Raw genomic sequence first — 16,089 nt, 5'->3', positions numbered from 1 at the left:
TCCCACCTGTGAAGTGCAAGTGTAAGAGTCCTCGCCTCACAGTACTGACATGAGGCTTGAAATAAGATAACAAGTGAGCTTCGTGCCTGGCACTTCAATAGAAAAGATGCTTACTAAATTTTTGGAGATTATTATTGTTATACATGGAGCATGTATTTGCTGAAGAAGGGACAAATTGAGCGCTGGGAGAGGGCCGGGCTCCTCAGCCAAGCTCATCCTGGGAGTTTGTGGCCGGGGCAGTAGCCGCGCTCCGTTTCCGTGGCTTCTGCGCTCCGCACTCTTCTCACTGTGGAGACAGAGCAGGGTGCCTGGAGTGACCGGACTTCCTTGGGAAGCGCCTGGAGACCAGGTAGCCTCCCCCGCCCCCACCTCTACCCTGATGGTTAAGCAGTAGCTCGGCCTGAGGGCGGTGATGAATAACTTGTTTATTTGCTGGCAGGGAGCCGCTCCCACCCCTCTTGGTGCCTGGCAGGCAGAGGCGTGGACAGGGAAGTGGGGGAGGCGCAGGGGCAGGGGGATGGCCGGCTCCCCAGTTGGCCTCGGCACCCTCCTTCCTCCTTCCTGCCGAATTCCTCTCTGCCGCCTCCTTTCCTCCGTTTCAGACCTGCTGATTCTAGCACTGAAGAGGGGCTGTGGTGGTCCTCCTGGGTTCGTTCACTCAGCGCAGCAGGATAGACAGACACACTGAACTAGTCTGGGGAGGAAAAGAAGTTTTATTGGCCAGCAGAGGACAGGAGATCTAAGCAATCCCAAATCTGCCTCCTCCACAAGGGGTTTTTCCACTGCTTATACACAGGTTTGAAACAGAATCAATCACAGGTATGATTTGAAACAAAGAAAATTAACCTAGACTCAACGTTTCTTTGAAAGGCTTGGGGAGTTTTTCCAGTGTTCTGCTCTGGTTAACATGCAGGATATTGTGCCTGGTGCTCCTAAGCTTCATGGCTAAAATAGAGACATTTTCTTTACAAAGAGAAGTAAAACTGTTTAATTAATATTCAACCCGGCTACCTGCTCATCTATTAGAAAACTTAGGCCTATTCTAAGCTGCTTGCGAAGTTACAAGTATATTGTGCTCTGTTCAGGCTACAGATTGCCTCTGACTTTACCTGAGCTACAAATTCCCCCTGATTATGCTTTTGTTTCCAGTCATGGCATTAATTTTTTGGGGACTTGGTCATCATTGGATCTGTCTGCTTTCTGCTGAAATGGGACATAGCAGTCACCAAGTTTCTTGGTAGAAACGCTGATCCATGGTATGTAAAGAATACTGATTGTTGTTCAAGGGTTTGGGGGAAGTTTTAGAAGCGACTCTAGGTGAAGAAAAGGATTTTATACTTAGTCGAGTACATAAAGAGGTAGAATGTTTTAGAATTAGAAGGCTTATTATTAATAGGATAATTGTGAGGCCATTTTGAAGAATAGTGTGTAGCCAGGATCCTACACTGGATGGAAGCTAACTAAATAAATGAAAGAATTTGAACTGAGTGGATGGGGTTGACATAGCCTGAATTTGTTTATGTGAATTAAAAGAGTGAATATATTATTAGATTCACCAGGGATGTAAGTACAACACTCATTTTTTATTATAGCACATGTATCTCCTTGAGAAGCTGTTAAAATGTCTAATGTCATTTGATTCTGTAGAACAGCTTTGCACATTAGACTCATTTCAGTGTTAATAAGAGTTACACTATGGTAACTATCATTCAAGGCTTGAGAAATGAAATTGTTTAGAGCTTCTACTCTTGCTATAACATTTTAAATTCCTATAGTATGCACAAAAATTGCTGTTAGATAATCATACCAATGAAAGATGGAATGAGTCCATCTAGCTTTAACAGTGTAGGCAGGAGAGTGGTATGAATAGTTCCTTGGGCCCATGGCAACCATAGGGTGCATCTTCCTAACCAGCCTGGAGGGACCCATGGCCACAAACTTGTTCTACCAATTTATTGGGTGCCTTTTGGTGCTACCCAGTAAATTCCAGGTATATTTTCCCATTCAGTACCAAACTAGTCACTTGTTTGTAATGTGATTGCTTGGTGACAATGTTCTATTAATAACTATCCTGATTTGTGATTTAGAGAAGGGTTGTGCTACTGGGAATGATTGCATTGTTCTCAACATAAGGGTGCTGCCTGACTTCATTTGCTATACCCTGGGGTAAGCCAGACTATGCCATCCCAAATTTGGAAAAGTCCATCTTTTTCTCTTATGATAAAATTTTCACCTCACTAATCTAACTGAAAAGAATATTGTAACACAATTTTAATAGTAAAATTGTTTGAAAATTGGAGCTGATGACCAGGTTTTTTTAATGTTTGGAGTTAATGCTGTTAATGTTTATGGTATTTAATGCTCCTTGCCATCTTTGCATTTCTTTTATTAAAGATTTCAAAGCTTTCTAATCAGTAGCTTGTATGGGAGATACCCACCAAGGCAGTCCAGAGATGCTTGAGGTTGGCAGCTGTCCACAGATTCAACAATTAGACTGGTTTATAGAGTTAACATAAGAATGAGCCCACTGACGAAAAAGGTTATTATTTTGTGGTTTTATAGTCAAAGATAGGAAAGGAATATAAGGAAAAGTTGGGTAAACATATTAATGTTAATTTTCAATGACTGAGAATATTAACTAGGATCCACGCTTCTGGAAAAATAAAGAAAAAGGCAATTGATACACATACTAATAACCACCAGTTACTTATGAAGGCTTTTTCTTTTTAAACAAACATTTGAGTGCATTTAGAGGTTCACAGGTATATGGATGTTTAGGGTCTTTGGGTGGGTTGATAGCAACAGCTTTTTCCTGCTGTGTGGTGGAGAATCACAGTACAGGACCAGTTGTGGCTTGACTCTAATGTGATGAGTCCATGGTTTGATGCCCTGTAACTTAAAAGAGTGGGTGACCATGTAACACCAGATATGCTCCTACCCATTTGGAACTTAGTTGTGTTTGGGGGTGTACGTTTTTCCACGTTTGTAACCATACCCAATCTCCAGGTTGGTAGTTGTGTACAGGAGTGCCTGTGGGGAACTTAAGATAGTTGGAAGCTTAGTTATTGATTTTAGTTAAAAGTTCCTCCTAGGGATTTTATGTATTGAATAGTGGCTACTTTAGAACTAGGATGTATGTTTTCAGCATATTCTACTTTTATAAATGGTCTTCCACATGTCATTTCTTTTATTTTTTAAAGATTTTATTTATTTATTTATTTATTTATTTATTTATTTATTTATTTATTTATTTCTCTCCCTTTTCCCCCACTTTGTCTGCTCTCTGTGTCCATTCCCTGTGTTTTCTTCTGCATCTGCTTGCATTATCTGGCTGGGCTGGGAAACTGCATCTCTTTTTTTGTTGTTGTTGAGTCATCTTGCTGCGTCAGTTCTCTGTGTGTACGGCACCATTCCTGCATGGGCTGCGCTTTTCTCATGTGGGGCAGCTCTCCTTGCGGGGCACACTCCTTGTGCGTGGGGTACCCCTATGTGGGGGCGCCCTGCGTGGCACGACACTCCTTACGCATGGCAGCACTGCGCGTAGGCCAGCTTACCACACAGTCAGGAGGCCCTGGGGATCAAACCCTGGACCCTCCATATGGTAGATGGATGCTCTATTAGTTGAACCATGTCCGCTTCCCCCACATGTCATTTTATAGGGACTTAAACATAGTCCACTTTGGGGTGCTACTCTTATCCTCAGGAGTGCAAGGGGCAGGGCTTTATCCTGTTTTTCCAAGCAAATATTTTTGCTGGATGTTCTCTTTTTTTGAGTGAATTTTTATTTTTAAGGAAGTTTTAGATTACATAAATGTTATGTCAGAAATATAGGGGGTGGGGAACAGATGTGGTTCAAGCAGTTGGGTGCCTTTCTCCCACATGGTAGGTCCCAGGTGTGATTCCCTGTTCTTCCAAGAAAAAATAAAAAACAAACAACAAGGAAAATAAATGAAAAAACCAATGCAAGGGAGTCAAAGTAGCTCAGTGGTTGAGTGCTAGTTTCTCACATATGAGGTTCTGGGTTCAATCCCTGGCCCCCAGTACCTAAAAAAAAAAGGGGGGCGGTATTCCCATATACCATACCCCTATCCACTTTCCCCCATTTAAAAATTTTTTTTAATTTTTAAATTTATTTCTTTCCCCATTCTTCCCCCCTCCCCCATTGTCTGCTCTCTGTGTCCATTTGCTGTGTGTTCTTCTGTGTCCACTTGGGTTGTCAGTGGCACCAGGAATCTGTGTCTCTTTTTGTTTTGTTATCTTGCTCCAACAGCTCTCCATGTGTATGGCACCACTCCTGGGCAGGCCACACTTTTTTCGCACAAGGTGGCTCTCCTTACAGGGTGCACTCCTTGTGCATGGGGCTCCCCTACGAGGGGGACACCCCTGTGCAGCACAGCACTTCTTGCACGCATCAGCACTGTGCATGGGCCAGTTCACCACATGGGTCAGGAGGCCTTGGGTTTGAACTGTGGACCTCCCATGTGGTAGGTTGATGCCCTATCAGTTGAGCCAAATCTGCTTCCCCACTTTCCCCCACTAACAACAACTTTCATTAGTGTGGTACATTTGTTACAATTAGTGTACACATATTGAAGCATTGCTACTAACCATGGACTATAGTTTACATTATAATTTACACTTTGCACCACACAATTTTATAAGTGTTGACAAAATGTATAATGGCCTGAATCTGTCATTGCAATGTCATGTGGAACAATTCCAACATCCCCAAAGTACCCCATATTACACCCATTCTCCCCTTTTTCTCCCCTCAGAACCTCTGGTGGCCACTACCTTTATATCAATGATACAAGTTCTTCCATTCCTAGAATAACCATAAATCTACTTAAGTACACAGTTGCATTTCCCCCTTAGGTTTGTTTGATATTTGCTCAAAAAACCCATAGTTAATTATTATTATTATTATTATTATTTTTGGATTTATTTTTTTAAATTTTTATTTAATTCCCCCCCTCCCCCGGTTGTCTGTTCTCTGTGTCTATTTGCTGCGTCTTGTTTCTTTGTCCGCTTCTGTTGTTGTCAGCGGCACGGGAAGTGTGCGTGGCGCCATTCCTGGGCAGGCTGCACTTTCTTTCACGCTGGGTGGCTCTCCTTACGGCACACTCCTTGAGCGTGGGGCTCCCCTACGCAGGGGACACCCCTGCATGGCAGGGCACTCCTTGCGCACATCAGCACTGCGCATGGGCCAGCTCCACACAGGTCAAGGAGGCCCGGGGTTTGAACTGCGGACCTCCCATGTGGTAGACGGACGCCCTAACCACTGGGCCAAGTCCGTTTCCCCATAGTTAACTATTGACTTCCTTTTTGTTCTAGAATGGTGAGAACATAATGTGGGGTGAAGACTCGTGTGGGAGAACCCAGTATGAATTTTTCTGTTTTCTGGAGAAGATTACAGTTAGCAGCTATTGCTTGTAAGCAGGCTAGTGAGCCTCTGGTGACTTAGTCAAGGCAACATTTCTTTGAAGGAGTTAAGGAGTTTTTCTAGTGTTCTGCTCTGGTTAACATGCAGGATACATATTGCATACCTGGTACTTCGAAGCTTCATGGTTAAGAATAGAGACATTTTCTTTACAAAGACAGAGAAATAAAAAGGTCTAGTTAATATTAAATTCAACAAGGCTGTGTGCTCATGTATGGATACCTTATGCCTATTCTAAGGTGCTTGATAGGTTACAAGTATACTGTGTTCTGTTCAGGCTATAAATTTCCTCTGATCATACCTGAGCTATAGAACAATCTGTCCCACTCCCCAATTCATCATGGAATTCCATTGCTTCTTCAGCTTCCCTCAAGTCCAGGTTTGAGAAGGAGTAGCAGGTTGAAGTGGATGAAAACACAGGCTCTGAAATCAGACAGGCCTCCATTCAAGTCCTTACTTTGTCGCTCAGCAGCCTCTGTGATCTCGCACTCCTCACCTGTACAGTAAAATGAAAACACTACCTACCCAATAGGAGCTTCACTCCTAAGACAGCCCTTAAGGGCACTCTAGCCCCCCATCCTCCCCAAACTTCCAGAATCTTCATTTCCTGGTTTGACTCTTCTTTAAGGGTCTCCACTCCCACCTTGGAAGGGACTCCAGCCCTCCCTTTCTACTTTCTTGCACTGAGAACTTGCAGGTCTCTGCTTCAGTTAGGTTAGTCTTGAGCAGGAAGTATTACATCCCATTTTTCAGACCACAATGTTAATAAAACCTAGACCCAGCTGAGGCTCAGAGAGGTGGAGGGTGATCTGGAGTGCAATTCTGGCTTCTGCTACTTACTCCTGCTTATAACTGGCAATTGCCTGAGCTGAGATTGCCCAATACAGGACCGTCTGTCTCTTTTCCCTCCTTCCTTCCTCCCTCCCTCCTTCCTTTCTGCTCCATAAATGCTATGGATCAATGGTTGGTTGGTCTTCTCTTCCTTAGGGTTACTGCATCCCAGACCTGAGAAGATGTGAGCTTTTCCTCAAAAGGAACGAACAGCGAGACTCAAACCTAGACAAAGAAGTTCACTTAGCAAAGGAAGGAAAATAGCAGATCATGGGGTCCCCCCCTAAGGTTTCTTTTCTAAGCTAGTGTCCAGTCTCTTCCTTTATGCCTTTAAGGCTCTCAACTGTGGGTGGGGATGGGGTGTCTTAGTTTATCAGAGCTGCTATGACAAATAGCACAGAATGAGTTGACTAAAACAAGAGGAGTTTATTGTCTCATGGTTTTGAAGGCTACAAATCCAAAATCAAGGTATCAACAGGCCATGCTTTCTTCTAAGTCTGTAGTATTCTGGTGGAAGCTTTCCAGCAGTCCCATCACATAACTATCTAAATCCTCTTACCGCCTGTACCTTCTACTACTCTGTCCAGTTTCTTTTATCAGGACTCCAGCTATGTTGTATTAAGGCCTGCCCTGATTACATTTGGCTGCATAATAATAAAATCTTAGATGATCCTATTCAAATGAGTTCACAACCACAGGACAGGAGTTTAGGACTTGAACATGTTTTGGGGGGACATGATTCAATCTGCAATGGCAGGGAGAGGGAGTTGTGCCCCCAGGAACATTTTTGGTTGCCAGAACCAGAAAGTGAGTGTTACTGGAATCCAGTGGGTGAATAGAGGCCAGGGTTGCTGCTAAACCTCCTATAATACACAGGACAGCTCCCTCAACAACGCATTTTCCAGCCCAAAATGTCAACCATGTTGACGTTGAGAAACCCTGCTTTAAGGTCAAGGAACATCCTTGCTCTCTAGCAACCAGGCCATCTTTTGGTCAGTCTTTGGGAAGTGCTGATCAGAAGCTGGGAATTGTCCCTCAGTTCTCCTTCTCCCTCATTTCCCTTGTCAAGTGCTGCCCATTCTAATTCTGAATTATTTCTCTAACCCATTCCTTCTTACTCCTCTTGATAGAGTATCTCAACCCTGGATCATTACAAAGTAACTTAACTGCCCCCTTCTCGCTTCTAGTCAAGCCTCCCCTAAGCCCTCTCCATTTGCCAGAGTAATGTACCCATCTGATCATGCCACTTCTTTGTTCAAAATTCTTTATTGGCACCCCTTAACCTACAGTAGAGGTGTGCAACAGAAGCATTGCTTCCCCGCACCCAGGAGATATTTTGAAAATTTATGGTAGTAGTTTTGGTTGTTACGATGATTTGGAGGCAATTCTGGCATTCTGCGGGTGGAGGCCAGAGAGGCTAGACACCCTGAAATGCACAGAATTGCTCTGCACAACAAAAACTTCCAGATGCCCTGTAACCACTATCTAACTGCTTATGCCTGCCAGCCTTCTAATGTACAGAAGAATACTAAACTGAAACCCAGGTACCTGCCCTTGTGATTGCCAAGGAGTAGATAATCTTGTGACCTAGTGCCTACCTGCTTAACTTGTTTTTCTGTAACTTAACAACTCCTCATGTTTATTAATGAAGAAACCTGAGCTGTCCCACCTCAGTTCTGGTTTTTCTTCTAGATAAAACCAGTTTCTGTGATAATTGTCCCTCCAGACATGTGCAGCAATACAGAGCCTTACCTATAGTAACCTATACCTCATTATAATACTAAAATCACACCCATCATCCAGTCAAGGCCATCATTTTCATGCAACCTATGCGACCTATTTGCACATGCTCAACCAAAATTCTTCCCCAGATTCTGTAACCTCAGACCACTGTACTCATTATCATAATCATGTCTCTTATCAGAGTACTAAAAAGACCTGCAGAGTCTTTCCTGATCGAGGGAGACAGATCTGAGTCTTTGCCTCCTGCCTCCTCACAGCAATTCTGTAATAGAGCTCTTTCACTCTTTGAAATCCCAGTGTCCCAGGTAGACTTCTGGGTGCATCGGGCAGCGAACTCAGCTTGGTAACAGTTTGGTGACTCTGATGGAGCTGTAGAATCCAACTGCCTGAAGCACTGGAGCCCCAGCTGGACAGGTGAGCGTGGCAGTCGTGTCTACATTGCCTTTTAGACCTGTTGGGCTAGAGACTTGGGAGCCAGGTTTGTCCTGCCTGGCCCGCAGTCCAGGCTCATTGGTGCTTTAAAGTTGCAGAGAGAGAAATAGTTCCAGGTCCAGAGTGAGTAGATTATCAAGGGAAAGGTAGATTGAGGAGAAAGTGAGGGGTTTGAGTCCCTGCTAGGTTCAAGGCCGTAGGTTCCTCTTCCAGACTGTGTTCCTTGCTTTGACTACTATACCTTCCTGAGTTTCTGGGTACCTTCCTGTATGGGTTTGAGTCCCTTAGTCTGTATACTCTTATATATTGCAGAATAAATAGTCCAAAAATTAATGAACAGATTCTACATACTACTTCAAGAGTTTTGTCACCTATTGTATTGTTTGCCTGTTCCTAACTTGCTTACTGGAATCTTGAGATGGGAAGTTTGAGCAGCATTCTTAGCAGCATTCCTGAATGCAACCTGCTCTCGGGTTGCATTCTATGAACCTGGGGAAATTTGCTTATGAACCCGTGAAGAAATGTAGAATGTTTTTTTCCGTAACACTGTTTGGCCTCAATATATATAATTTAGAATCAGGAGAAAAAGGGCCTGAAAATGGATGTATAGATACAAATACTATATTACAGGGAAGTGGACTTGGCCCAATGGATAGGGTGTCTGCCTACTACATGGGAGGTCCACGGTTCAAACCCGGGGCCTCCTTGACCCGCGTGGAGCTGGCCCATGCGCAGTGCTGATGCTAGCAAGGAGTGCTGTGCCACGCTGGGGTGTCCCCCGCATAGGTAATTGAGAAGAGGAGACCCACGTCCAAGGAGTGCGCCTTGTAAGGAGAGCCGCCCAGCACAAAAGAAAGTGCAGCCTACCCAAGAATTGTGCCGCACACATGGAGAGCTGACACAACAAGATGATGCAAAAAAAGAAACACAGATTCCTGGTGCTGCTAATAAGGATGGAAGCGGTCACAGAAGAACACACAGTAAAATGGACACAGAGAGCAGACAACTGGGGGAGGGGAGAATTAAATTTTTTAAAAATCTTTAAAAAATACTGTATTATAATTAGACTTGTATTAAAAAAGGGAAGAAAAATGGGATGAGATCCCATATGTACAGTCTTTTGTGTCTTTGTATCAGAATAAAAATGTGCAGAAAAGGGTTATGGTTCAAACTAGTGAGTTTTTTTGTGTGTGTCTGTGTTTTTTTTCCCTGTCTGTCTTTATATTTGTATATGTCTGTTTGTTTGATGTATATTTTCCTACCTCTGATGGTAATGTCAAATTAACAAATAAAAATTCTTAGGAGAGCTGTTACATTGCTTAAAGATAGATAAGCTCTTATATATAAATTACCACTCCTGACATTTCAGAAATTGAAGTAGCTGAGCTTCTAGTGCTCTTTGAACTCCTCCTATCTCCCCTGCTTTGTACGCTGGCTTCGCTTAACTACCTTCATAAGATTTCCTTTCTTAAAAAGACAGATGTTATTGGGTAGAGGATTGGCTCCCACCTTAAAGATAACTCAGGAGTCTATCAAGTTGGATAAATTATATTTACAAAAAGAAAAACCGTCGGAAATAATAGAGGGAGCAGAAGTGGTACAAGCAGCTGAACGCCCACTCCCACATGGGAGGTTCTGGGTTTGGTTCCCGGAACAAACAAACAACAAGCAAAACAAGCAAAAAGTCCAATTCAGGAAGCCTATGCAGCTCAGTGGTTGAGCAACCATCAGCCCCTGGAACTTAAAAAAAAAAAAAAAGAAAAGAAAGAAAGAATAGGAAGTAAAGTAGCAAATTAAAGTTGTAACACAAACCAGTAGGAGCACCTATGGGGGAAGGGGAGATATGGGTTTGGTTTAGAATTCTTACTCCTGTGATATGTGATATGTGATATGGGCAGGGGAAAGTATTGCGGAAAAAGCCATATTTTGTATGGTTTATCCTGTGGGGTAAATTTCTTGGCTGCTGTAGAGTTCTGAGAGAATTCTCCAATCTAGAATTATTTTTTTCCAAATAATACCTTTGCAACAATAGCGACAGTAGACAAGGCATTATTAAAAACATGTTTATAGCCTTTGATGAGGGTAATTGAATAAAATCTAATTGTCAAATTTCAGTATGTAAAGAACAATGTCCTTGACAGCTATGGAAAAGGATTTCCTGGATTATGCTTGGGACAAATTAAAAATTGTATGTTTTCTAGATCCTGATAGTCAGTATATTTCTGGGATTGTTCGTAATTTTAGGATATTATGGAAACAGGTGTTTAAACTCCAATGGAAGGAAAAGCAAAACAAACACAAACACATTTTTTTGCATTAAGAAATTACTGGATACTACGGTTTTTAAGGTTTTTGCTGTAATTTAAATTCCTGGTCATTCTTTGGCAAATATTGGGGAAAACACTAGTAACTACTATATAAATACAACTGCAAAGAAATGCAGTCACAGTCTAGTCCTATTCCTGTTTCTGTGATAACTTTTGAACCAAACAACTCTATTGGAAATATTTTTAAAAAAGAATGAAAAACTCTGGCTTCCTGCAATTAAATCATAGCTTTAAACTAGCCATCCCTAATTACTTCCAGAAAGCTGTTTCAGAAATTATTCATAATATGTCTCACTGGAATACTGATAAAATGGTAAACTGAAGAAAGCAACATTTCTGGAAACCATCCCTTAAATATAGCTCTGTCCTCTGAACTATCATTGTTGTAAGCATACAATTATATTCTACTTGGGTATGTTTTCCTAAATTTATACAGGTTTATTGATAAAATAAGCTAGCATTATATCTATTAGATCTTAAGATGGTAAAATGTAAATTGTGTTTAAAAAATAAAATTATTTTGACAAACTTTATTTTAAGAATAATATATATTTAATTTACTTTTATTTTTTAATTATCTTTTTAAAAAGTTAATAGATCACACAAAACGTTATATTAAAAAACATAAGAGGGAAACGGACTTTGGCCCAGTGGTTAGGGCGTCCGTCTACCATATCGGAGGTCCGCGGTTCAAACCCTGGGCCTCCTTGACCCGTGTGGAGCTGGCCATGCGCAGTGCTGATGCGTGCAAGGAGTGCCGTGCCACGCAAGGGTGTCTTCGTGTGGGGGAGCCCCACGCGCAAGGAGTGCGCCCTTGAGGAAAAGCCGCCCAGCGTGAAAAGAAAGTGCAGACTGCCCAGGAATGGCGCTGCCCACACTTCCCATGCCGCTGACAACAACAGAAGTGGACAAAGAAACAAGACGCAGCAAATAGACACCAAGAACAGACAACCGGGGGAGGGGGGAAATTAAATAAATAAATAAATATTTTTTTAAAAAAATCATAAGAGGGGAAGCAGACTTGGCCCAATGGATAGGGCATCTGCCTACCACATGGAAGGTCCGTGGTACAAACCCCAGGCCTCCTTGACCCGTGTGGAACTGGCCCATGTGCAGTGCTGATGTGTGCAAGGAGTCCCGTGCCACGCAGGGGTGTCCCCCACTAGGGGAGCCCCACATGCAAAGAGTGCGCCCCATAAGGAGAGCCGCCCAACATGAAAAAAAGTGCAGCTTGCCCAGGAATGACGCCACACACACGGAGAACTGACGCAACAAGATGACTCAACAAAAAAAAGAAACACAGATTCCCGGTGCCGCTGATAAGGATGGAAGTGGTCACAGAAGAACACACAGCAAATGGACACAGAAAGCAGAAAACTGGGGAGGGGGGGAGAGGGGAGGAAGGGGAGAGAGAGAGAGAGATCTTTTTAAAAAAAGAAACACAAGAGGTTCCCATAAACCCCACTCCCCTCCCCCCACCCACATCATTTAAAAAAATTTTTTTGAAGATACATATATCACAAAAAATGTTACATTAAAAAGTGTGAGGGAAGTGGATGTGATTCAACTAACAGAGCATCCACCTATCATATGGGAGGTCTAGGGTTTGGTACCCAGGGCCTCCTGGTCCATGTGGTGAGCTGGCCCATGTGCTACGCTCAAGGAGTGCCGGCACACGCAGGGATGCCCCTGAGTAAGGGTGCCCCCCATGCAAAAGGAGTAGCCCTGCACAAGGAGGGCTGCCCTGCACAAAACCTCAGCCTGCCTGGGAGTGGTGCTGCACACACAGAAAGCTGATGCAGCAAGATGATGCAACAAAAGAGACAGAGATCCCCACTGCCACCTGATGAGAATACAAGCAGACACAAAAGAACACACAGCGAATGGACACAGAGAGCAGACCATGGGGGGTGGGGGGTGGGGGTAAAAATAAATAAAAATAAATAAATGTTAAAATGTTAAAAAAAAAATGAAGTTCCCATATACCCACATCAACCCCCACCCCACTCCTCCCACATCAACAACCTCTTTCATCATTGTGGCACATTCATTGCTTTTGGTGAATACATTTTGGAGCACTGCTGTACCACATGGATAGTAGTTTACACTCTCCCCCAGTATATTCAGTGGGTTATGGCAGGATATATAATGTTCAGCGTCTGTCCCTGCAATATCATTTAGGACAACTCCAAGTCCCAAAAATGCCCCCATATCACATCTGTTCTTCCCTCTCCCTGCCCTCAGCAACTACTGTTACCACTTTTTCCATATCAATGCTACAATTTCTTCCATTACTAGTCACAATAGTTTTGTAGTAGAATATCAGTAAGTCCACTCTAATCCATATTTTATTTCTCCATCCTGTGGACCCTGGGATGGTGATGTGCACTCCACCTCTATATTGAGAGGGGGCTTAGATCCCACATGGATGATGGATGCAATTCTTCTGCTTGAAGTTGTAGGCACTCTCTATTCCTGGTGTGGTGGTTGACCATCTTCACCTCCCTGTTAGCTGAGGGAGTGCTGAGTTCCTAGCTAGGGGAGCTCTGTCACATTCCCCAGTGGAACAGCAACAATCTGCCACGGGTAATGACAAAGACCAATGAAGAAGGATGGTTAAATGATGAGCCCTTGATACTGATGACTATGCTTATGAGCCTGTGTGCCTGAAATATGAATTAGGCCTAGAGGTGCAGGGCGCCTAAGTGTTACCTCCTGAGAGCCTCCAGGTTGCTCAAATGTGGCCACTCTCTAAGCCAAACTCAGCATGTAAATGCATTACCTTCCCCCCAGCGTGGAACATGATTCCTGGGGATGAGCCTCCCTGGTGCCAAGGGATTACTACCAATCACTAACTGGTGATGCAATTAGAAAGAGACCTTGAATAAAAGGGTCAACTCAGACCAGCAGAATATCTCAGCCTAGATACAGGATCATGTGTTAAAAACTGCTTTTTGACCTTGAATAAAAGGGGTAAATGGCAAAAACAAATGAGTTTATATGGCTAAGAGTCTTCAAAAAGGAGTTGGGAGGTCATCAAAGGGGTTGCGTTTATGCACGCCTCAGCAGGATCCCAGAGATAGCCAAAGTAGATACAACCCAAGTTACTGGTGTTCCTGAGGGCTACAGAGACACACAGGTTTTATGGTCATGGCAGATGGCTCTGGCTCCTACTTTGGAATTTGTGTTCCTGAGTGTGATGGAGTTGGACTCAGATGTGACCTTTCTACACATGCCCCTTCTATCACTTTTACTGAACCTGTGGTTGGTACTAGGATGATGTATACTCAGGAGACTTGAATCTCTGGACTGTCCATGTGCCAGCTGGGTCCCAAGCCTCAGCAGAGTTGTAACTCCTACTTTCTGGTTCATTGGACTTATCTAAGAATAATTATATTTTGTGGGATGTTTAAAGACAGTTACAAAGATCTTTCAAAGGGACTTTAAGAGAGAAGCAAGGTGAGTATATAAATTCTGTTCTACCTGTTAATCAATAGAACCCTGGTAAAAGTGTTTAGGTGAGACAGGAGAAAACTTCTGCTATGGTTGGTGGGTGATGACCACAATATAAATTAATTGTCAAGTGTTTTTATTTCTGGAAATAGCTTAATTTGGAAAATGCTTATAAGGGAATTAGGATCTAGATTATAAGATCTTGCAGCAGTCACATTTGATCCTAGGCTTTGTTATATCTAAATTCTGAGATGCTTAGTTCTTTGTAACCTGGTAGATTCCTGGAACTTTAGGTGTCTGTGTGTCACCTATGATTTAGAGTCATAGACTTCAAGAGCTGGAGAGTTTGCCAGCTCTGGAGGTACTGAAGAAGCAGCATTAATTATAAAAAGGACGACACCAAACAGCAACTGTTGAAGAATTTGAAAAAGAGATCAGACATCGATTAGAGATATGAATAGGGATGGTCTGTTTGGAACTAACATGAATGAAAATACAAGGTAAATGGTGGTATTGTCTGTATTTTAGGACTTTAGTTTCTGTGTGAGACCAAAGGAGGAGACAGTTATTTTGTCCAAAAATTTAAACTTTTTGTGGCACACTATCTGATTTAACCTGTCTGGTCAATTTATGCAGACAACCTAACTGAGCTTTATTTGACATGAAACCTAGGATAGGGAATGGATATTGGTATTCTGTGCAAGTTAACATAACACCCTGATGCTTTTCAGAGGTTTAGGCATGACATGAAAAATATTTATAAGGTCCAGCATGGAAGTGTAAACTTTCCCACCTGGGGGAATTCCTGCTATTCTTTCAAACAATAGGGACTCCCAGTTTACTGAAACTGTAATCAAAGAACTTTACAAAGCTTAAATCTTAGATCTATTTCTCTTCGAAGACAAATTATGAAAAACTCTAGAATATATGAGTCCTGCCTAATAGAAGGAAATATGCTAATAAGCCAAGCCCTGGACCCTGAGGCTTGCACTTATGAAACATTTCTATAATCATGAAACTAAGCCTAATTATAATTAATTCCTAAGAGTTACCCCCTGAAAACCTTTGTTGCTCAGATGTGGCATCTCTAAGCCATTTCTCTGGTTTTCTCTTCTGATTCCCTCTTCCACTTAAAAAAATTTTTTTAAAAATTTTTATTTTATTTATTTCCCCTGTAGATGACTCCCTTGTCTGTTTGTTCATTGTTTTTGCGCATTGTTGGGTTTTTTTCTTCACTTGTTGTTTGTGCTTATTGTCTGCTCATTGTCGGTTTTGATTTTTCTATAGGAGGCATCAGGAATAAAACCCAAGTCCTCCCATGTGGGAGGTGGGCACCCAACTGCTTGAGCCACATCCGCTCCCCCTCTTCCACTTTTAATGACCCTTGTGGTTACCTTGCACCTATTCAAATAATATGGGATAATCTCCCTATTTCAAGGTCAGCTAACTAGCAACCTTAATTTCCTCTGCAACTTTAATTCTTTTTTCTTTGTAATCTAACATAGTCACAGGTTCTAGGGCTTATGCGGTGGCCATCTGTGGGAGGTCATTATTCTACCTATGACAGTAATCCCTTAAATTGCCCATGGACCTACTATATACTGAGAAACAGTTTAAGACAGTGATTCGTAGCATAGATTCTGGAGAAATGCTATTTGGGTTTAAATCCCAGCTCCACCACTTCAGCTGTATTAGTTGGGGCAAGTTACTTAGCTCTTCTATGCCTAAGGGGTTTCTACATGTATAAAATAGAAAGATAATAATAGTACCTGATTTGTAGATTTGTAAACATTTAGAATGATGCCTGGTATGTAGTAAGTGCAATATGGGTGTTCATTAAATATATGTAATTTTATGGGCGTA

The 16,089-nt window shown here is 42.5% G+C and overlaps 1 protein-coding gene across 4 annotated transcripts in view; it reads left to right on the top strand.

Moving 5' to 3' along the window:
* The first annotated feature begins 544 nt into the window (after positions 1–544).
* The window catches only part of SLC5A11 (solute carrier family 5 member 11), an 83,335-nt gene continuing 67,790 nt past the window's right edge, over positions 545–16,089 (top strand). Inside the window, exons 1-2 of one of the 4 annotated variants that reach the window (XM_058286255.2) lie at positions 601–819; positions 1,150–1,256. The gene's annotated coding sequence lies outside the window, so the exon portion shown is untranslated. Of the gene's footprint in view, positions 1,257–8,382; positions 8,429–16,089 lie in introns of those variants that run through there. The other 3 variants (XM_004477078.3, XM_004477077.3, XM_023584239.3) reach the window with 3 other exon arrangements.

Source organism: Dasypus novemcinctus, chromosome 23, assembly GCF_030445035.2.
Source record: "Dasypus novemcinctus isolate mDasNov1 chromosome 23, mDasNov1.1.hap2, whole genome shotgun sequence".
Classification (NCBI taxonomy): domain Eukaryota; kingdom Metazoa; phylum Chordata; class Mammalia; order Cingulata; family Dasypodidae; genus Dasypus; species Dasypus novemcinctus.
This window is presented reverse-complemented; position numbering and strand designations above follow the sequence as displayed.